This window comes from Lynx canadensis, chromosome C2 (assembly GCF_007474595.2).
Source record: "Lynx canadensis isolate LIC74 chromosome C2, mLynCan4.pri.v2, whole genome shotgun sequence".
Lineage (NCBI taxonomy): Eukaryota > Metazoa > Chordata > Mammalia > Carnivora > Felidae > Lynx > Lynx canadensis.
In genome coordinates this window covers 34,428,195-34,442,363 of record NC_044311.2, presented here as the reverse complement: position 1 = coordinate 34,442,363, position 14,169 = coordinate 34,428,195, and positions in this window count along the sequence as shown.

Sequence of the window (14,169 nt, the reverse complement as noted above, 5' to 3'; positions counted from 1 at the left end):
CTGAGATCAAGAGTCACATGTTCTACGGACTCAGCCATTCAGGCATTTATTATTTATAAATATTTATTTATTATTTATAAATAAATAACGTTTATTTATTTGTGTGCATGTGTATGTGTGTGTGTATGTGTGTGTGTGTGTGAGAGAGAGAGAGAGAGAGAGAGAATGAGCAAGCAGAGGAGGGGCAGAGAAAGACAGAGAGAGAATCCCAAGCAGGCTATGTGCTGTCAGTGCACAGCCAGAGGCAGGGCTTGAACTCCTGAACAGGGACATCATGACTTGAGCTAAAATCAATAGTCTGAATGCTTAACCAACTGAGCCACCCAGGGGCTCCCAGATTTAAAATTGTGAAATAAAAAAAAAAACCATAAAACTGTTAGAGGAAAATATGAAAATAATACCATAACCTCAGTTTATAATGGCAACATTTCCCAAGCATAAAATGAAACCCAGAAACCATGAAAGAAAAATTTCACTTTTTTTTTTTTTTTTTTTTACGTAGGCTCCACACCCAGCATAGAGCCCAACAAGGGGCTTGAACTCACCACTCTGAGATCAAGACCTGAGCTGAGATCAAGAGTCCGATGCCTAACCTGACTGAGTCACCCAGGCTCATAAAATTTAAAACCTTGTAGGCAACTAAACACTCACACAAAACAAAAAAAGAAGATTGTAAGACAAGTGATAAGTTAGGAAAATATATTTGAAATGCATATAAGCATCTAAATCACTAATACACAAGATATATAATGAATAAAGAAGAGGGGTGGCTAGGTGGCTCATTTGGTTAAGCGTCTGGCTCTTTAGCTCAGGTCCTGACCTCATGGTTAGTGGGTTTGAGCCCCACATCAGGCTCTACACTGGCAGTGAGGAGCCTGCTTGGGATTCTCTCTCTCCCTCTCTCTCTGCCCCTCCCCTGCTCTCCCATGCTCTCTCTCTCTCTCTCTCTCTCAAAATAAATAAATAAACTGAAAAAAAGAAAAAAGGATTTAAACATCAGGGGCACCTGGCTGGTTCAGTCAGTAGAGGATGCAGTGCTTGATCTACGGGTCTTGAGTTCCAGTCCCACATTGGATGTAGAGCTTACTTATAAATAAATAAATAAATAAATAAATAAATAAATAAATATTTTTAAAAAGAATATAAACATCAGTAATATCCATTACTGGCCAAGCTATGGAAGAATGGATGCTCTATTTTATTGGTGAACAGAAAAGAAATTGGTAAAGGCAGCTTAGCAAGTTCTTTCCAGAATTTAAGTAGTCATATCTTTTTTTTTTTCTTTTTTTTTTTTAGGGAGAAAGAGAGAGTGCCTGTGTGTAAGTAGAGGAGAGGGACAGAGGGAGAGAAAGAGAGAGAGACAGAATCTCCACACTCAGCGTGGAGTCCTACGCAGAGCTCAGTCCCACCACTGTGGGATCATGACCTGAGCCAAAATCAAGAGCTGGACATTCAACCAGCTGAGTCACCAAGTCACCCTAAGGGGGCACATTTTGGCCCATAAATTTTACCTCTCTAAATTGATCCTAAAGAAATACACATGTGTACAGGGAAGTAAATGCAATATCTTGAATGCGGTACAGTCTGTTGTTGCAAAAGGTTTGAAGTAACGTAAATATCCATTAATGAGGACATTTAGTTGAATTACAATAGTCATGCTGTAAAATACTAAACAGTAATTTAAAAGAATGAGACAGAGTTGATGTTGAAGTCTTCAATAAACACATAGTATGAAGAAAAAAACCTGATCATATATTTAAATATATATACATACATATATACACATATATATCCTTATTTAAACATATATATGCATACATGTGCACACATACAACAACCTTCATCAGTGGCTATAAACTTGGGAGGGTACAGAATTGATCCTTGGGTAAAGTAACACTTCCACTTCTTATACATATTTTTCAGTGTGATTTGAAAATATTACAAGGAGTCTACATTATTTTTGTGATTTAAAAAACAAATTCAAAAAGGAAAAGTTAATACTGATTGATTAGGTAGTACCAAAGAATATAAAAAACAGCTGTAATCCCATAACTTAAAACAAATTTCTTTCTCAGGGTGACTGGATGCCTCAGTTGGTTGAGTGTCTGGCTTTGTCTCAGGTCATGATCTCACGGTTTGCGGGTTCAAACCCCACGTCGGGATCTGTGCTGACAGCTCATAGCCTGGAGCCTGCTTCGGATTCTGTGTCTCCCTCTCTCTCTGCCCTTTCCCCACTCGTGTTCTGTCTCTGTGTCTATTAAAAATAAATAAACACTAAAAAAATTTTTTTTTAATTTTTTTCTTTTTTAGTTTTTAAAGTAAACTCTACCCCCAATGTGGGGCTCAAACTCAGACTCCGAGATCAAGAATCCAATGCTCTATGGACTGGGCCAGCCAGACGTCCCTGTAATCCCACCATTAAGAGAAAATCTGTCAACATTTTTTCAAAGATTTTATTTATTTAAAAAAATTTTTTTCAGTTTATTTATTTTGAAGGAGAGAGAGCACAAGCAGGGGAGGGGCAGAGAGAGAGGTAGAGAGAGTCTGCACTAGGCTCTGCACTCTCAGCACAAAGCCAGATGTGGGGCTTGAACCCATGAGATCATGAGCTGAGCAGATATCAAGAGTCAGGCACTTAACTGACTGAGCCACCCAGGCGCCCCAAGATTTTTTTTAAGTAATCTGTGCACCCTAAGGAGGGGCTCAAACTCACAACCTGGAGATCAAAAGTCACATGCTCCACAGACTGAGCCAGTCAGGCACCCAAAACTGCCAACGTTTTAATATAAATCTTTTCAGCTCCTTTTCTTTGTATAACTAATTTTTTAACCTAGATACAGACTGAACAGTATTCAAATTCTGTTTTTCTTTCTTCACTTTTTCTCTACAAGCTGTCTACGGTGGAATTCTCCTTCTTTCATTAAAGTTATTATTTTCATTCAGTTTCTCCCTCTGGGTGAAAGTCAAAGCCCTGAGCTCAGGAAGGACACTCCTCTGCTGATCACTAAACCAGAAACTCCAGATCCTAGCCCCAGGGCACAGGAACGGTTTAGGGGGAGCCACTACCACCCGGTACTATGAGCATCAGATTACTTTGGGTCTCATGGTAAGCTGAGGGTACACCAAGATGCTGGGCTGAGGACCAGGGGATCAAACTAGGGGGCCAAGGAGCCCTGAGTATGGCTGACTGGGTTGTTGAAAAGAACTGCTAGAACACAATCAGTAAAGGAAGTATAGCCAAGGTGAGGCTCCGCACTGCTGGGGAATCCCGACTCCACAGAGACTGAACTTTGCCCCCTTCATGTGAGTTGCAGGCTAGCATGAGTTGAAAGCGGGACTTTCCGCGCAACGTGCTTTCTGCAGTAGGAAAACCTTACACTTTAGCCTAGTTCACAAAGGTGAGTGTTTACTTAGACATGAAGGGTAAATCCACACTTGTGGTTTACAAAAGATTCTTGAACAACGCTCCTTTAGACTTAGACAAGGACAAGCAGGAGCAGGTCCAACTTTCGCTTGGTCTTAGCTAGACTGCCCGAAGCATCCTTCAGGCCCCAGCAGCGCCTGCGCAGAACGGCCTAGAGCAGAACCAGCACGTAGGTGAGCAGGTGGAGGCATTATGGAGGATGGAAGGGGAACCACCAGTTGCATTAGCCTCTGAATATAATTTAACTGTAATTCTGCACCGTATGGGATAAGAATCTATGGACAAGTTTATAATAAGAGGAAATAAACATTTAGTTTATAAGAGTCAGGAAGGAGGCAGGAGAACTGATTACAGAACAGAAAAGGAAAGTTACCAAGACTATGAAATGTTTTAAAATCTCTTTCCAGTAACCATTTCGCAATAGATACATATCAAATAGTTATGTTATACACTTTGTTTTTTATGTTGTACACTTTAAACTAATACAATGTTACCTATCAATTACACCTCGATAAAACTTGGAAATTTTTTAAATGCAAACCCGTTCCTTAAAGTAAAATGGTCCTCTGGTCCCTCCCCTCCACCCACCCCCAACCCCCCCACCCAGTCTAGACCCTAAAGATTTTAACTTTTTGTTTCTTTGTAGATTTTAGGACCAGCACGGAGCCCAGCACGGAGCCCAGCATGGGGCTTGAACTCAGGACTCTGAGATCAAGATCTAAGCTGAGATCAAGAGTCAGATGCTTAACTGCCTGAGTCACATAGACTCTAAATGCCCTAGACCCTAAAAGATTTTAGCAGTACCATTAGTAAACATACCTGCTGATTTGTAAATGAACACTATTGCAGTAAGATGGTCTTTGGCATGGCCAAGGTCTTCGTGATTCCCACCACCTCTATATTTTTCCAGCTCTTCTACCAAAGTAAAGAGCTTCATAAATGTTTGTGGTTGATGGCAAAGTTGTTGAGTTTCTGTTGTCAATTCTGATAATTCTCCCCCAAGGAGTAGGGAAAAGTCAGAAATGATGCAAATAATCGACTCCATGAATATATCTATTTTTTATTTTTATTTTTGTAAGTAAGCTGCATGCCCAGCATTCAAGAGTGCCATGCTCTACTGACTGAACCAGCCAGGCACCCCTCCATGAATATATTTGGTTTTGAAGCATATATATATTGTGATAATTTTTTTGGTAAATTAGCCTTTATTGGTAGTCACCCAGCATGTTTAATAGTTAATCCAGGAATGTCCTTCTCACTAAAGACGTTGTAAGTGTGTCTAAAAGATCCTTCTGGTAGAAACTTCCTCTCACTGACCCCGTGATGTATGTGACATAGAGTCCACCAATCAAATCCTTTCTTTTAAGGCTTTGACATTTAAACAAACTGAGAGGAGGGGTATGACCTTTGATCTCAGTGGGCTAAGAAATTGGGTAGAACTCTAAAGCCCAAAGGGAATTTACTTATGGCCCATATGGTAGATTCAAAAAGGGATACTGTGATTCAATTCCTTCATACATTATTCACTTAACAAACATTTCCTGAGCATGCAATATACACCAGACACTGTACGAGACGCTTGCACACACTCATTTCATTTAACAGATGAGGACAAATTCAAAACCTTTCAAGAAATTTGCTCAAGTTCACACAGTCAGTCTAAAAGATCTAGGTTTCGGGAAGCCTGGCTGGCTCATTTGGAAGAGCATGCAACTCTTGATCTCAGTGTCATGAGTTCAATCACCACGTTGGGTGTAAAAATTACTAAATAAGTAAATCAATTAACCTTTAAAAAATAAAAATCAAAAATAAAATAAAAGGGCAATTTTCAAGCCCCTGTGTCCTGACTAGCACTGTCCCCAGTCCTAGTGCTTTATTTACTATTCCACAGTTGATTCTCCAAAACTTGCCCACATCCAGTATTAGGGGTGAATTGGGGAAAAGAAAAAAAGACTCTTGTTAAACAGATGAGGTTGACTTAAAAAGTAGAACTAATTTTATTTCAATAAAGTGAGTACTAAAATTTATTTACAGTCCCTGAGAACACATCGCTGGTAAAAGCAGAGCCTGGAAAGGAAGATTTCTTAGGAGAAAATGGATAAAGACATACACACACCAACACACAGAATTCTCCCTAGATCAGAGGAGATGACGTTCAAATAGCCACTAGAAAGCTGATGGTTGGGGCGCCTGGGTGGCTCGGTCGGTTAAGCGTCTGACTTCGGCTCAGGTCATGATCTCGCGGTCCGTGAGTTCAAGCCCCGCGTCGGGCTCTGTGCTGACAGCTCAGAGCCTGGAGCCTGTTTCAGATTCCGTGTCTCCCTCTCTCTCTGCCCCTCCCCTGTTCATGCTCTGTCTCTGTCTCAAAAATAAATAAACGTTAAAAAAAAAAAAAACAGATTTGAAAGCTGATGGTTGAGGTGTTTGGAATGAATGAAGTAAACAGTGAGACTCCTGGCTGCAGGTGAAAGAAACCCAGCTCAACTAGCTTAGACAACCACAGAAAGAGCCTCAAGGGCAAGTGCATCTAACTAGCTCTCTCTCTTCCTCCTCTTTTTCTTGTCTGTACATCTCTCTGCATGTCAACTCCACTCTCGCTCCGACAAGTTCCTACAAGTGAATTCAAGGATAGCTGTTGGCAGTTTTCAGACCACATCTCCCAACTACCCCACCCGAGAGCTTCACTCCTTCTCTTAGTGCCAATTCAAACATCCTGGTGTAGCATTTGGGGCTTAGAGAGGGGGAAGGGGAAGGCAGCCAGTGGCTTTAATTATCCAGAAGAAATGGGAAGACGTGAGCCTGCAATTAAACAACTAAATATCCTCCACATGGAAGTCTAATTTTCATTGGCCTCTGTTCTTTCTTGTTACAATTACATCACTGTTTCCACAAATTTGGGGAAAATATGGATAAAACAGGAGGTTAATGAGCTCAACTGTATCTTTCATCTATTTTAACAGCATCATTATTTTCATCTATGGGTATATTCTATTGATTAGCTTTTATGCCTATTAGGCCTTGAGGGACTGTGACACATGGAAGTTTGAGAAGGCTGATCATCTCTGCCAGAGATCATCTCTGCTGATCATCTCTGCTGATAACTAACTGCCAGAGATATTTTGGTAGATATTTTTCTTTTTACAATGACTCATCTTCTTTTTTTATTTTTTATTTTTTTTATTATTATTTTTTTTAATGCATTTGCTTACATGAAGCTCACAATTGTACTACTAGAGCTGGTGTTATTTTTAAATTTTTTTTTTAAACGTTTATTTATTTTTGAGACAGAGACAGAGCATGAACGGGGGAGGGGCAGAGAGGGAGACACAGAATCGGAAACAGGCTCCAGGCTCTGAGCCATCAGCCCAGAGCCCGACGCGGGGCTCGAACTCACGGACCGTGAGATCATGACCTGAGCTGAAGTCGGACGCTTAACTGACTGAGCCACCCAGGGGCCCCTCATCTTCTTTTTTTAAAAGACTTTTTTTATGTTTATTTAATTTTGAGAGAAAGAGGGAGAGTGCATGCATGTGCGAGAGCAGGGGCTGGGAAGAGAGAGAGCGGGAGAGAGAGAATCCCAAGCAGGATCCACACTGTCAGCACAAAGCCCAACTGGGTCTTAATCCCATGAACTGTTAGATCATGACCTGAGCTGAAATCAAGACTGGGCCCCTTAACCGACTGAGCAATCCAGGCGCCCCTTGACTAATCTTATATTTCTGTTATGTGGTCTATTAACAAGAATAATTCCAAGGACTTAAATATAACATTTCAAAATTAATAAAGCATTGTATACCCCACCAGATAGATTCAGTGTTTGCTTGCAAAAGAATTCACTAGAGCCTTAGGTTTGCGTTGTTTTTCTCACTTAGCATAGAAAAAAGGAAGAAGGGGGGCCCAAACAGGGGTGGAGGGCCTGATTGACTCCCTGCCTTATCAGACACCCTGTGACCTTCGGTAGGTCCTTTACTCATTTAAGTTTCTGTATCATTCTCTCTGAAATGGATGATATTTCCCATTTGACAGGGGTATTAGGAGGAGTAGAGATAACAGATGTCTAGCACAGGGTATAAGAGGCTTAACAAATGGTGCTTTTTATTGATTTTGGCCAAAACCACATCCTATAGATGCCCTGAAAGATCCTTATCCCAGGTCAGGAGGACTCAGCAATGCTCCAGAACACATTCACCTGCCCCAGTTACACAGAAAGGAATCAATCACCAGTGTATAGGGATCTTTCCTCTCTGAGCCCAAACTGCCCAACACAGCTCATGGTCTGTTTCATCTTCCTATTACTCTGCCATAGGACGTGTCTTACATTGTTAACTCAAACTGTGAACTCCCACATTGTTCACATGTTTCACCATCAGTTGCCAAACTGACCTCATTTCCCACCAAGCTAACTTCATTTCCGTTTTTGATAGGGTTACTAAACTGAATGGGTTCCGAGAATACTGCTGACACAGTATATCTGGATTCTGCAAAGGGGATGATAAGGTCCCGTGGTCTCTCTGTGGCCAGGACAGCCAGAAAAAGTAGTAGAAAGGTTAGATAGCAGAAGTCATAACTGCTACGAAGTCTATCCACTCATCCACATAACAAATATTTATTGAGAGCCTGTGTGGGGCACTGGTAAGGCTCTATGGATAGAAGAGAACGAAACAGACAAAACTTTTGGAGCTTTCATTCTGGTGGTGGGAAATGAGACAATGAACACGCAAATCATCTGGAAATTTCTAAAGCTGATTGATACGTGTTACCAAGAGAATAGCATGACTTGGGGCAAAAGAGGGGTGCTCCTTTAAGTATAGTAGTCTAATGCTCTAAAGAATGAGGATGGGGCACCTGGCTGGTTCAGTTGGGAGAGCATGCGACCCTTGATCTTGGGGTTGTAAGGTCGAGCCCCATGCTGGGTGTAGAGATTATTTAAAAACTAAAATCTTGGGGGGTGCCTGGGTTGAGCATCCGGCATCAAGTTAGTTGAACATCCGACTTCAGCTCAGGTCATGATCCCAAGGTTTGTGGGTTCAAGCCACGCATCGGGCTCTGTGTTGACAGCTCAGAGCTGGAGCCTGCTTTGGGTTCTGTGTCTCCCTGTCTCTCTGCATCTCTCTCCCTCTCTCTCAAAAATAAATAAACATTAAAAAATTTTTTAATAATAAAATAAAATCTTGGGGCACTTGGGTGGCTCAGATGGTTAAGTGTCCAACTCTTGATTTCAGCTCAAATCATGATCTCACAGTTCATGGGACAGAGCCCCACGTGGGGCTTTGTGCTGGCAGCAAGGAGCCTGTTTGGGATTCTCTCTCCCTCTCTCTCCGCCCCTCCTCCTCTTCTCTCTCTCAAAATAAATAAACTTAAAAAAATAAAGAGATAAATAAAAATAAAATCTTAAAAAAAAATGAGGAGCAGGGGAGCCTGGTTGGCTCAGTCAGTGGAGCATGTGACTTCTGATCTCGGAGAAGTGAGTTCAAGCCCCATGTTGTGCATAGAGCTTACCTTAAAAAAAAAAAAAAAAAAAAAGAGAAGCCAACTGTGTGAAATTGTGGAGCTATAGCACTCCAGGCATTGGGAACAGCAAATGCAAAGTCCCTAAAATGAGAATGTGTTTGGTATATTTAAGGTATTGAAAGGAAAAGCAGGTTCTAAAGAAGTGAGAAAGACACAGATGGGCAAGGAATGAAACGGCTTGTGAAGAGCCTCCCAGATGATGTTCCCCAGGGGGGTTTCACATGACCCCAACTATTGATCACCTCAGCCCTGCCCCCTGCAGCAGTAGGACCTAGGAAAACTTGATTCCCTCCCTAGCACCATCACCTTGGACAGAAAAAAGTTCTACTTACCTGTGTTCTGTGTACATATTATAATTTCCTTTGTGTTTCATGACGTGGAAGGTTAGGAAATGCTAATGTAGGTTTTTGTAGATCATGTTAAACACTTTACATTTTAACACCTGTAGAGTTTCAAGGGACAAAAGTAGAACCACTGACTAAAAAATACACAGAAAGATGTGTACTTCAAAACAAGGAGGAACTTTAAAAATTAGCAGAAGTATCTAATGATGGAATAAGTTGCCTCAAAAAACAGTGTGGTAGGAGGTAGAAAATATACATACTAGTTAGGAAGACTCAATATTATAAAGATATCAAGTCACAATAAACTAATCTATACATTTAACATAACCAGGATTAAAATATCAAGTTTTCTTGGTGCCTAGGTGGTTCAGTCGGTTGAGTGTCCGACTCCAGCTCAGATCATGATCTTACGGTTCCTGAGTTCTAGCCCCACATTGGGCTCACTGCTGTCTATGGATAGCACACTTCGGATCCTCTGTCTCCCTCTCTCTCTGCCCCTCTCTCACTCATGCTCTCTCTTTCTCAAAAATAAATAAGATATTTAAAAAGTGCACTTTTAAAAGAATCGAGTTTTCTTAACTAAACAATTATTGTTTTAAGTTTTTATTTATTTATTTATTTATTTATTTATTTATTTATTTTTAGTAGTCTCCACACCCAATGTGGGGCTTGAACTCAGGATGCTGAGATCAACAGTCGCGTGCTCTTCTGACCGAGCCAGCCAGGTGCCCCCCCTAATTAGACAACTTTTTAAAATTAATACTCCAAGAATATCTGAGAAAATTCTGAAAAATAATTCTGAAAAAAAGCAGACTACTTATTTCTAGATATTAAGCATATTAAACATAGAATAATTAGAAGAGTACAGTATAGGAATGTGACTAGTCAGATAGAACCATGAACCAAAATTAAAAGCCCAGAGGTGTGGGGCACCTGGGTTGCTCAGTTAAGCATCTAACTTCACCTCAGGTCATGATCTCTCGGGTTTGTGAGTTCTAGCCCCACGTGGGGCTCTCTGCTGTCATCCTGGCACTTGCTTCAGGTCCTCTGTCCCCCTCTCTCTTGACCCTCCCCTGCTCACTCTCTCTCTCTCAAAAAAATAAGTAATCTTAAAAAAAATAAAATAAACAACCCAGAGGTGCCTGGGTGGATCAGTTGGTTGAGCATCTGACTCTTGATTTTGGCTCAGGTCATGATCCCAGGTCATGATATCAAGCCCCAAGTCAGGCTCCACCATGAGCATGGAGCCTGCTTGGGATTCTTTCTCTCTGCCCCTCTCCCCTGCTCACGCTCTCTCTTTCTCTAAAATAAAAAATAAATAATAAATAAAATTAAGGGTGCCTGGATGGCTCAGGCAGTTAAGTGTCTGATCTTACTTTCTGCTCAGGTCATGATCTCTCAGTTTGTGAGAGAGAGCCCCACATCAGGCTCAGTGCTGACACTGCAGAACCTGCTTGGGATTCTCTCTCTCTCTCTCTCTCTCTCTGCCCCTCCCCTGCTTCCTCTCTCTTTCAATTTTTTTTTTACATTTATTTATTTTTGAGAGACAGAGTACAAGTGGGGGAGGGGCAGAGTGAGAGGGAAACACAGAATCTGAAGCAGGCTCCAGGCTCTGAGCTGTCAGCACAGAGCCGGATGCGGGGCTCAAACTCACGAGCCATGAGATCATGACCTGAGCCGAAGTCGGACGCTTAACCGACTGAGCCACCCAGGCGCCCCCGATGTTTATTTATTTTTGAAAGAGAGAGGCAGAGCGCAAATGAGGGAGGGGCAGAGGGCAAGGGAGACACAGAATCTGAAGCAGGCTCTAGGCTCTGAACTGTCAGCACAGAGTCCAATGTGGGGCTCGAACCCACAAACCTCAAGATCCTGACCTGAGGGGAAGTCGGACACTCAACCGACTGAGCCACCCAGGTGCCCCTCTCTCTTTTTCTTTTTTTTTTTTTTAAATGTTTTTATTTATTTTTGAGACAGAGAGAGACAGAGCATGGGCAGGGGAGGGGCAGAGAGAGAGGGAGACACTGAATCCGAAGCAGGCTCCAGGCTCTGAGCCCGCCGCACAGAGCCCAACAAGGGGCTCGAACTCACAGACTGCGAGATCATGACCTGAGCTGAAGTCGGACACTTAACCAACTGAGCCACCCAGGAGCTACTCCCCTCTCTTTTTCAAATAAATAAACATTTAAATTTGTATGTGTAAAATTATATCTATAATTTTTATATACTGAGTTTATCATAAAAACAGTATTCTTAGACACCTGGCTGCCTCAATCCGTAGAGCATGCCTCTCTTAATCTCAGGGTCATAAATTCAAGCCCCATGTTGGGTGTGGAATCTGCTTTAAAAAACATAGTCTTCTAAATCAATTGGGAAAAGACAGATTATTCAAAAAAAGGTCTTGGAGAAACTGAAGAGCAAAAATAAAATTGGATCATTGCCTCATACTTTATAGCAAAATAAATTCTGGATGGAGCAAAGGCTGAAATGTGAAAACTAAAAGAACAAAGGTACCAGAAGAAAACACCAGAGAATTTATATATGTATATATACGTATATATATATATATATATATATACACACACATATATATAACATCTTGCTGTGGACAAGCCTTCTTCAGTATTGTAAAACAGACACACAAATAAATACATAAAACAAAAAGCTCTAAAAGAAAATACTGGGGGCGCCTGGGTGGCTCAGTCGGTTAAGCATCCAACTTCAGCTCAGGTCATGATCTCACGGTCCGTGAGTTTGAGCCCCATGTCAGGCCTGGGCTGACAGCTCAGAGCCTGAAGCCTGCTTCCAATTCTGTGTCTCCCTCTCTCTCTGCCCCTCCCCCATTCATGCTCTGTCTCCCTCTCTCTGTCTCAAAAATAAATAAACGTTAAAAAAAATTTTTTTTAAAGAAAATACTAATAACCTCCAGCTTTTTTACCCCATCTTTATAAGACTATGATCGAAAATTGAAATTGTGTATATTTAAGATATACATGTTTTGATATACATATACATCGTGATTAGCACAATCAAGCCAATTAACATATTCATCCCCTCATCTAGTTACTCTTTTTTTGGTGCTGGTGAGAACCCTTGAGATCTACTCTCAGCAAATGTCAAGTATACATTATTTTCTTAATGTTTATTTACTTTTGAGAGAGAGAGGGTGGCAGCAAGGGCAGAGAGAGGATGGAAAGAGAATCCCAAGCAGGCTCTGTGATGTCAGTGCATGAACCATGGGATCATGATCTGAGCTGAAATCAAGAGTTGGCCACTGACTGTGCCACCCAGGTGCCCCTCAAGTACATAATATATTATTATGAACTCTAGTCACCATGCTATACATTAAGTTTCCAGAATTTATCTTAGAGCCGAAAATTTGCACCTTTGACCAATATCTTCCCATTTCTCCCACTCTCAATCTCTAGTAATCACCATTCTTTTTTTTCTTTAAGATTTTATTTGTTTAAAATAATCTCTACACCCAACATAAGGCTCAGACACAAAACCCCAAGATCAAGGGTAGCATGCTCTACTCACTGGGCCAGCCAGACGCCCCTCACCACTCTTATCTCTGTTACTATGTGTTATACTTTTACAGATTCCACATATAAGTGAGATCATGTAGTATTTGTCTGTCTCTTATTAAATCAGGCTAATCAAAAATATATACATTATAATATACATTTCAAGTGTAGATATTGACAAGAAAAGCTGCAAAAAGAAAAACAAATAGGTAAAGGATATAAACAGCCCATACATAGAAAAATAAATACAAAAGGCCCTCATATATATGAGAGGATGCTCAACTTCATTCATAATAAAAGGACTACAAATGAAAACAGCTAGGGGTAACTATTTTTGATCTACCAAATTGGCAAAGTTTTTTTTTTAATGTTTATTCATTTATTTTGAGAGAGAGAGTAAACACAGAGACAGAGAGAGAGCAGTGGAAAGGGGGAGAGAAAGAGAGAATCCTAAGCAGGCTCCATGCTGCCATCGAGGAGCCTCACCCAGGGTTCGATCTCACAAACTGTGAAATCATGACCTGAGCCGGAATCAAGAGACAGACACTTAACTAATGGAACCACCCAGGTTTCCTGGCAAAAGTTTTTGGTTTTTTGTTGTTTTGTTGGTTTTTTTTAAGTCATTAATATCCTGGTAACTGCATGGGGAAAAATTACTCTCATAATTGAAGAAAGGAACGCAAATTCATAAAGTCTCTACTGAGAGCAACTGGCTAATGTTTATCAAAATTACAAATGCAGGGCATCTAGGTGGCTCAGTCAGTTGAGTGCCCAACTTGGGCTCAGGTCATGATCTCGTGAGTTGGAGCCCTGCGTCGGGTTCTGTGCTGACAAGCAGAGCCTGGAGCCTGCTTTGGATTCTGTGTCTCTCTCTCTGCCCCTCCCCAATTCATGTTCCGTCCTCTCTCTCAAAAATAAATAAACATTACCAAAAAAATTAAAATTTATATATATATATATATATATATATATATATGCATAAAAGGACACCTGGTTGCCTCAGTTGGTTATACATGAGACTCTTAATCTTGGGGTTATGAGTTCAAGTCCCACATTAAGCATAGAGCTAACTTAAAAAAATTAGCATATGTGCTTGTAAAAAGCATAGACTATCTCTAGAAGGCTACACATGAAAGTGACAGTGGTTGCCCCTGGGGAGGTGAACTGAGGGACTTGAAGGAGACAGATGGGGATGGAAGAGAGACTTTCTCCTCATTATATATATTCTTTAATGCCATTTAATTTTTTAAAAAATTCTATATTGCTCAAATATTATCTAATTTTAAAAATAGATTACAATCAAAAGTATGGGGTAAAATGTTTATATATGTGCCTGTACAAGTATAGAAAATGGCATCCTCACCAT